This window comes from Cyprinus carpio, chromosome B20 (genome assembly GCF_018340385.1).
Source record: "Cyprinus carpio isolate SPL01 chromosome B20, ASM1834038v1, whole genome shotgun sequence".
In the NCBI taxonomy this organism is placed as follows: Eukaryota; Metazoa; Chordata; class Actinopteri; order Cypriniformes; family Cyprinidae; genus Cyprinus; species Cyprinus carpio.
Window position 1 is genome coordinate 8,556,308 of NC_056616.1, and position 10,120 is coordinate 8,566,427.

General features: G+C 36.6%; 1 pseudogene; it reads right to left on the reverse strand.

Moving 5' to 3' along the window:
• Positions 1–3,018: 3,018 nt before the first annotated feature.
• LOC109053996 lies at positions 3,019–6,889 on the reverse strand (annotated as a pseudogene).
• Between the last annotated feature and the right edge of the window lie 3,231 nt (positions 6,890–10,120).

Sequence of the window (10,120 nt, forward strand, 5' to 3'; positions counted from 1 at the left end):
CAGGAATCATTTAGACAGGGCCACCCGGCACTCTGTGACCATCCCATGTCACTCGAATATACAGTTATCATGAATTACACAAACCAACAACAAACCACACACACACACACACACACACACACACACACACACAAAAGGCATTTCTTAAAATATCTTACAAATACAAAACAAAAATTAAATGAAAACAAAATATAATGTGTATCATGATCTTACTTTCTTCTTTCCTGAAGATTCTGTGGGGGGTCATTATCTGGCAGGCAGTCATTTTTTTCCAGCATTTTCAGTGCTGACTAATCTAAACGCCTCTAATTGCCCGTTGCATTCATAAGCTCAACAAGAAATGTTTGTGATTGATTCTAACGCTCAACGGTACAAAAATAATGCATAAAAAGCAATCTGATGCAACGTGCAGATCTCAATGCGTCAGTCGTGAACAGACCCTTTTCATTCATTTTCACATTGCATTTTAATCGTGACAGACATAATTTATTGAGTTTAATTGTGCATCGACAATTTTTGCCCGTTTTTCTAGAATTTGTGCTACATTTTTGTTCATTTTGGTGGCATTTCTGCCACAAGCAACCATTAATTTCGGACCCTGCTCTGCAATCGTTGTCTTTTATCAGGTTATTTATGTATATGTATTTATGTGTATATTCTTGTAAAAACGTATGAGTTTAAAAAAGAGGGTATTAAACTCTTGGACTAAAAATGAGCCCCACTCCAGCCCTGTTTGTTATCATGTTATGTTAATTCATTATTGTAATGATAAACACACTATAGTTTGTAGTGCATACAGTTTTACCATTTACAGCACTTTGTAATTCTGCTAGTTATGGCTGTGAATGAAACTGAAGTCTTTCACATTAATTGCATTTAAGGTCTGCATTTAAAGTCACAGCAGAGCTGTTCAGCTGGGATTAGGACTTCGCCGTCCAATCAGCTTTGCTGCATTTGGCTGAATCTGGGTAAGAGAGTATATCCCTGTGCACTTCAGAATTCTTCCGGCTGCTTCTGTCTCATCATCAATAAACACCAGTAACCCAGTTCCACTGGGAGCCATGCTCATGCCGTCACACAGCTTCACCATGTTTCACAGATGATGTTGTGTGCTTTGGATCATGAGCTGTTCCATTAGCTCAACAGTGCTTTCTTTTTTTTCTCCAAATGTACCAAATTGTTGATTTGGCCAATCCTAATGTTCCTGCTATCTCTCTGATGGATTTGTGTTAACATCAGCAGATGAAAGAGCTGACAGACGTCACACTGAGACATATGTATGCTGAGCCATTTTCTAAAGAGACTGCTTTTAAATCTTCTGGGAAGTCTCACTCTCTCTGACACCCAAGATCATTAACTGAACTTGCTAAGAAAGTCTGTCACTAATTGACAGGAGAACAGAGAAACAGGAACAGAGCGTTCGAGTCACATGAGCTGCAGTGCACATCATTATCTCACACCAGCACATCTCAATCGCTGCTGATGTTGTGTGAGCTCAGCTGTGGTCCAGAGGTGGGCTGATGATGTGAGAGCGAGGGAAACAGGCACTTGGGTTGGGAAGCAGGTAATTAGTCCAGCACTTTTCCTCTGGGCCGTTCAACAGCTGCTCTTTCACGCAGTCCAACATACCAACAGCAGGAGAGAACAGATGCTGCTCATAGCGTAATGAAGAAGCCAGAGGCTATCAGATTCACAGCTTTACAGATGCCTTGATTGCTGGTGCTTGTACAGTTTGGATTTTATCCTAATCCTTCTAACATAACAAACTATTTTAGTGCTGCAGATAGTAATTGTATAATAATAAGCAGATAGTGTTGTATACCCTCTGCTATTCACCTTCTGAGTCTCACTGTTCACAAAAGAAGAGGAAATATTCCTCTTTCTTGATCAACTGACATAAAATAGAGCTGTTTTCATTTATTCATCACATGCTTTCTTATGACATTGACTTTTTAACAATTATGCTAGCTTTGGTTAAAAAAAAACAATTGTATTATCATATGGGGTACCATGTCTGAAAAACATTTCGTTAGAGAGAACAAAACAGATCAGGAAGCATCTTCTAAAATATCACCACTAGTTCACCCAAAAATGACAGATTGCTGAAAATGTACTCACTCCCAGGCCAGCCAAAATGTAGATGAGTTTGTTTCTTCTTCTGAACCGATTTGGAGAAATGTAGCATTCCATCACTTGCTCACCAATGGATCCTCTGCAGTGAATGGGTGCCGTGAGATATCTTAAAAACATTTATCTAATCACAGTAATCCACACCAGCAACCAATCCAGCAATTAATATCTTTATTTTCTTATTAGTATTAGATAGTATTTTCCTATCACATCAGAATCCACAGATATATTTATTCAGAACTGTTTTCACTTGTAAATGGTTCTTCATCTGTGCATATTTCTCTCCTGCTTCAGGCAACATTTTCATTGGAGAAAGCAATGATGCTTGAAAGCTAATGATGGATTTGTTTCTTGCAAATATACTTTTCTTTTTTTTTACTTCACAAGATGTTAATTGATGGACTGGTGTGGATTACTTATGGATTATTGTGATGTTTTTATCAGCTGTTTAATCTCTCATTCTGACGGCACCCATTCACTACAGAGGATCATTCCAAACCTGCACGCTGTAATTTATGTAATTTAATGAAAATATCGAAGTTAATTCAAACCTCTATGCTATTACATATGCAAACATTTTTCACTGAACAACAAAATAACAATAAAAATAATGATTGTGGAAAATCTTGGGGTAAACCATACTTTCAAAATTGTTTCAGTGTAGCAAACCAATGGTTTCAGATTGTAATACTAAAACCGGTTGCATAAGTAAGATGAGCCTTTTGTCCATCTATACGTCCTGTTTAAATAGGAAATACACCAATTCAATACAGGAAAATAATACTTTTTAACTGATTTAACATGCTAATTTTGTCTTTGGTATCACCTCCTGCTACTGAAGAGTGCGAAGGATACTTCAACACACAGTCATGGAAAATTCTCAGTAAGTTCAGCAATTAGACATTTTATTCACCCAACAACAAAACACGCACTCCTAAAAACTGGCCAAAAATGTATGGCTTGTCACATTATAAAGTGCATATTTGTTAGAGGCAGACATGCTGAAACACTTAAAAAAGACATGACAGCCAAAATGAGCCCAAGACAGTTTCAGTTAAATAGACAAAGAATGAAACGTTTGGTCCTTGCAAGCCATGAATTACACACAGCAAAGCTTCTTTAAAGAGCACAAGCATCTCCAGGAAACAAAAAAAGATTTGAACAATCCTTAAAAGTTTAATGGTAGTTGTTACTGGTCCGATCCCTACCATAATCTGGCACTACGAAGAAGTTTGGAAGTAAACAGAGCCACAGTATTTGCCTTATGAACCTCGAGGAAAAGTGAAATGATTCTTTGTACATTAAACTGTTAAAAGTAGTCATATTATGTTGCCCTGTTTAAACATTACTTTTGGCCGAAAGTAAGACCATTTCAATGAAATACAAATATACATTCATTTACTGTACTTCATACAACTTGGTCTTTATCCCGGATGTATTTTGTAATATCACACTAACCTCAGACGGCCAAAAAATTCTTGAAATGAACCATCAACCATCGTCAGAAAAAATAAAAATTACAAAATAAAACTCTGAAGTGGACATATCATCTTGAGTAATAAATACACAGAATGCTCTTGCACCTTTAAAACGCCAATCGAAGCATGCTTCTCAAACCCTGCGCCTGACAGATCGCATGCACTCGACAAGCTTAACTGGCAATGTCAGAGCTGTTGTTGCGGTTTCCGTATTTGTGATGAATGAAGAGGAGCACCACGCCGAGGAAGAAGCAGATGGAGCCCACGGTTATGTAGGCGATGCCCAGGAAGGGGTTCTTCCCTCCCATCCAGGAGATGGTGCTGAGGATCATTCGCTTGCGGCCCTCGAAGCTGCGCACGGGGTAGTCTGAGGGGCAAGAGGTTGAGGAAATAATAAACCACAGTACGAATAAATCAATCACCTCTGAAACATTATGTGGTCAGTAAGAATTTTTAATACAAGAAGTTTCTTATTCTCATTAAAGTGTATTCATCTGATCGAAATTACCGTGATATTGTGAAATACTACAATGTAAAATAACAGTTTTCTATTTTAAAATGCAATTAGTTTTTTTGTAATGGGAAAGCTGGATTTTCAGCAGCTGATCTGCTACTCAGAAAACATTTGATTATGAATGTTAAACAGTTATGTTTTTGAAGAAACTGTCATTTTTAGAAAGTTCAAAAGAACAACATTTTTTTAAAATAGAAATCTTTTGCAACATTAAAATTGTCTTTACTGCCACTTTTGATCAATTGAATGTTAATATTAATTTCTTTTTAAAGAAAAAAACCGTTCGGACCCTGAACTTTTGAACAGTAGAATATACTTAAAGTCAAAGACCACTAAGGAAATTATTATTAAATTTTTTAGAATGAATAGTTATCTGCGTATAATTTCAGAATGTTACAAAAAGCATCTTGCGTAGAATCAGAACTATTTCTTTATGTTTTGGAGGTACGCAATGCAAGGATACTGTAGGTGACTGCCAGGCTGTAGTTGCCTCTGGGAAGCGTGGGTGTCATGTCGTTGTTCTTCTGAATGATGCGGTACAGCTTTCTGAAGGTGGGGAGAGCAGCCGTGCGCATCCACACGATGAAATCCTCATTGATGAAGCCGTTGTTTTCTATGTCAACGTCCAGCTCATAAACAGGCTTGTGCCAGTTGACCGGCTTCGCTGTGTCTGGAAGATGAGGAGTGTTTTAGTTAGAGATATGGAAAAAACCTATGCTAATTCATCAGAGTACATATACTCCTCTATACAGAACTATATACAGAAGTATATTTACTCTACCTTTAAAAACAGCAGTAAGATTTGAGTTGCTTCCACCAGGGTTCCTGAACTTCACATGTTTGTCCGTCCACCACGCAATCCCTTTTTTGGTCAATGAAATTGGTCTTTTTTTTCCATTGGGATCAATGTAAAACAAATCCAGTGTGTCTGAAGCAAAGAGAGAAAGAGACATGCAATATTAACACTCCTGAGGTAACAGTCTTACAATGGTAAGTATTCGGATCCGGGTCTTACCATTAAACATGCTGTTAGCAATGGCTCCGCACGGGGCTATAGGCTTGTTTTCATTAGTGCGGTACGGCTCACATTCTTTACTTGGCTCCTGAAATACAGCAATATGCTTTGAGCTTCAATTAATAACATGCAATTTTATAGCACTTGTGCTCAGGAAGCAGCAGACCTGTTGTAACTTAAAAAAAAATGTATGGATAGATAGATAGATCTACCGATAGAAACAATAAATGAATGGATGAGCAACTGATGATAGATAGATGGATAGATAGATAGATAGATAGATGGATAGATGGATAGATAGATAGATAGATAGATAGATAGATAGATATAGTACCTTAAGTGAGCGCTCGTCTCCATTGAGCTGGCTGTCATCTCTGGACTTCACATATCGCCGATGGTTTTGGTAGAAATTTGAGAGGCCATAGTACATGAAGATGACGTAAAGTTACTCAAGAGGACCGTCATCAAATCAAATAGAATCTAAAAAGAACTGGGCACATCGTTACGAAAAACCCTTCATCATCTCGAATCTGACGATAATGCACAATAACGAATCTAAAATTACAAAATGGGCAACATCTGTAGCGGCAATTATAATACGTGCTGCTTTCTACATTTTCTTAGGGTCTACAGTTAGTTTTAGTATCCAGATAGAAACAGATAAAAGTGAATCAGAATGCACTAAAGGGTTTTCAAACTACAAAAAAATGGCAAGTGCAATCAACTATGGTTAAAACATCATTTTAAAATTGTGATAATCGTTTAAAAATCGCAATTACAATTCAAGGGAATAAAAAATGATTTTGTTTTTGGCCCTCGATATGATATTTTCAGTCATGCGCATGTCAAGCTTCACGTGTAATCAGAGTCTATGGTCGTGCTGCGTTTTTGTTAGGTCTACAGTTTCCAGATAGTACAGATAAAAGTAATCAGAATATATTTTAATCAATGTTTACGTTGTTTTATTTTGTTTGATTGTTTGATTTTGAATTTGATTGATTATTTATTTCTTGATTATCCTTCAGCAGGAATGCAACTCAATGCTCAGGTCACACACACTCACTTCGAAAGGCTGGTCTAGAGAGAAGAACAGTTCACATTTGCATGTGTTAGTGCTGTTCCAGCTTTGAGAGCAGTTAAAACACGGACTGGACATGTCAGTCCCGGTGTAATCAAGCTGTGAAGCAGAGAAACACACGGTTATTTAACACACGCGCTCAGACTCACGCGTCTCGAACAACAGATGTCTTATTTGTTAGTAACGTTACAATGACACTGAACACAGCGCAACAGGCTCACACCTCGAACTCCTTGATGTTGTTGGATGTCACGTAGAGGCCGATTCCTATGGGGATGAAGATGAGGCCGATGATGAAGAAGGCGGGCAGCACGGTCCCCGCGGTCAGGATGGGCTGCCAGGCCGGTAGCCGCTGCTGTTTGAAGGCCGTGTTGTCGGGCTTTTTAGTCCGGATGGCGGCTCCGCCGAGCCCCGCGGATCCGGGGTGATGACCGTCTTCCTCCTTAGCGCCGTAGCTAGACGCCATTATAGCTTAAATCACAGCCTCAGAGCTTTTATGAAAACACGCTCTCTCTCGATAATAGACGGGTGATTAATAAAGAAGTATTGTATATGTCCGCTGTAGTAGTTTGTATTCACAGCGGCCTTCTTTCTGGGTTGTATGGAAAGTTGCTTGTTTTGTTTGAGGCGGTGACACAGGAAGTGTCAGCTTCAGGAAGTGTCTGATTCGCGAATCATGCGCGAGTCGGTTCTTTTGATTTAGTCGAACTGATTCGCGAAGCGTTTTTGAATCACTGTGCTGTTACACCTTTACGTTTTTATTTTTTTTTATTTTTTTTTTATTGTAGACATACATTCAAAACACATAAAAAAGTAAACACAGATATATACGTATTGCCAGGGTAAAAAACATACCAAACGAACAAAATAAATAAATAAATGAACACAAAGACACACGCGCACACACAAACACACAAACACACACACACACACAAACAAAAAGAATACAGAAATACAGTTTTCAGCTTTAAGATTAACAGAACTTAGTTGCCATAACATTAAACAATGAAAAGAGAGGTTTAGAACCAGTAAACTTTTGCTTATGAATGTGAAATTTAGCTAGCAGGAAACACAAATTTATTAATTATTTATTATTATATTATTTTATTACGTAAAATGTCCCTGTATTCTCTTTTGCGTTGTCTAACAATCCAAAGAAAGCATTTAAAACAAAAAGAAAAGTCACTTACAAAATAAGATTTGGATAAATATTAAAAAATCTGACCAAACTTTTTCTGTGTGGGGACATTGCCAAAACAAATAAATGAAGTATTTTTCAGAAGAATGAAAACTGCAGTTCACTTCAATGTCTGACTTATATTTTCTAAGAAAAGCTTTAGTAAGGTAACATTTATGAATCAACAAATGTTATTTCTATTACTTTATTTGTGAGCATACTTATGAGGCAAAGTCCATACTTCCTCCCATGTCCACAATATTATTCCAGTATTAAGGAATTGTTGTTATGTCTCTCTGAAAGCTGTTACACGTGTTGGTGAGCACATTTTGTTGGTTTGAATCACAGTGTTTACATGTTTAATCTGTCTGCAGTTATGTTACCAAAAATACTGACTTTGTGTTTTAACAGTTTTATAATTCATCTGGCTATGACTGAAAGTGGTAATCTGCGACTTTAGAAAGTATTTAAAAGCGGAATCGAAAAGTAGTATTTTTGTGAATGTGAATGCGTGATTGTTCTTACACACAGTTATTGACTTAATATGTAAATCCCCCCATATTTTACATAGATTACATATTTTGTAATCTCCAAAATTCAGTAACTGCACCCAGATTCAGTGATCAGTTTATTTGATCGTATTAATGTGTTTAAATCAAGACAACAGAACCAAAATAAGCGCATTTTAATAATACGTGTTGATTTTGGTATTTTTGCCTAGATTCAAACACTTAAATATGATATTACATAAAAATATAGTACAGTAGCTAGCCTAGCTGACACAAATAGGCTACTGTTTGAGGATGAGGATGACAGCTGGAACACATTAGTAATCAGTTTAGGATAAATACTACTACAATCACTATGGATAACTTACTTAAATAGTGTTAAATCGTAGTTTTTCAACATAATTGTTAGAATTGATGAACATGATGACTCAAATGAATTAGCCTAGTGAATCATGTTTCACTGAAATGAACCGATTCGCTAAAATGAATCGGACAGGCAACCACAACCACAGATAATAATAGAGAATGAAAAAGAATTAGTAATAAACCAGATATTTCATTTATTATAAACCAATTGTTACATATCTTCAGTGACAAATTTGTTTTATTTAAAAGCATGAACATATTTGTTTCACAAGTAGCCTAAGGACATTTTAGAGAGGAATAAAATTAAATATTCAAATTTGTTTTAAAAAATAAACTAAACTATTTGCATTTTCTGTAGGCTATGTGGTTCAATTCATAGTCACCAGAAGATTCAAACAGGCTGCACCCTTTGAACCACAAGATGGAGCAAGACACCAAAGCAACTGAGGTTCTCTCAGAGCAGGTGTGAGGGACTAAACTTGCAGTGTTTTATCAAAGCTGTATTTATGTCAAGCCTCTTTCCTTTAAAACTTCCAAGTTCTTTAACATGCAGCTGTGGACCTTCAGACTTGCTCACCTTAAAAATCCCAATATATTATCTCAAGGTCTAACATGCTTTTTATAGTTTGTCAACCAACCTTTTCTTTTTATCTAGTAACTTCCTTTTTGGATTTATGCAGTGAGTCTTTGACTTTGTGATTTCTTTCTTTCTTGATCTTCGTCCTCTACTCTTTTTCAAAGGATCGTTGCTCAGCTTTAAGTTCTGAGTTTTTGCAACTTACCCCTGCTTTCTTCATCCCTAAGGTCTCCCCTTTATATATATATATATATATATCCCCTATATATATATATATATATATATATATATATATATATATATATATATATATATATATATATATATACTTCTGAGCTTTACTTTTGTTCCTATTTGATTGCTGAGTCCAAAAACTTTATATACACTGTCAGCTCTAAGCTCTAGCCATTCCTGAACTGCCATCTCCTCACATTACTGCACAAACTTGGCTGGGTTTCGTTTAAGCACTTCCCTCCAACCTTTTGGGTCATTTAGCTGTCTTGTTCAGCTTTACTGTTGACAGCCTCAAGACACTGCTTTACTGAAATCCTGAAAGCGTGTAATTTTTTGTGTGTGTGAAACTGACTCTTATTATGCACCACAATAAATGCAAATGGTTCCAGCTTTATCATATTTTTTCTTAATTTGTCTTCTGCATGTCTCAGAATGAACAAAGATCTGACCCGAAGATCTTTCATGAGTCTTTGAACATGAGGAATTGAAGATGAGTTATTCACATTTTTGAGCCATATGTGTTTGTATATGGGCCTATATCATATTGATCACCTCCACACAGTTTAGGGTTAAAACGCTTTGGAGAGTGCTGAATAAGCTAGATGCTAAAATAATCTCTTTTAGGTCCCATGTGGAAAATCCTGTTTAGTTCCCTGGTGGTGTATCTTTCAGTGAAGTGTCTTATGGCTGCTGCGAGGTTCTGCTGTTTGTTTAGCCTAAGCTGAAAATTCAGTGTGAGTGTAAAATTCCATTATGGAAAAAAATCTTCTGTTGTTTTAATATTTTGAGAAATTGGACACACTATGTTAATGTATGCCTGATGGGCTGTATTTCAAAATGCGTCAAACAAAATCACTCTGTCTTAGAAAGTACTGACTCTTAAGACTTTTTTGCATTTCATTTTTTTAATATAATAATTATTTTAAGCAGCATATAAATATTGCAAGGAGTCTTGACCAGCCACATATTTCAGCACAGCACTGTACTGATAGACTATTCCTCAAAACTTGAGCATTATCTTCCTCTCAAGCTGCTTAATGTT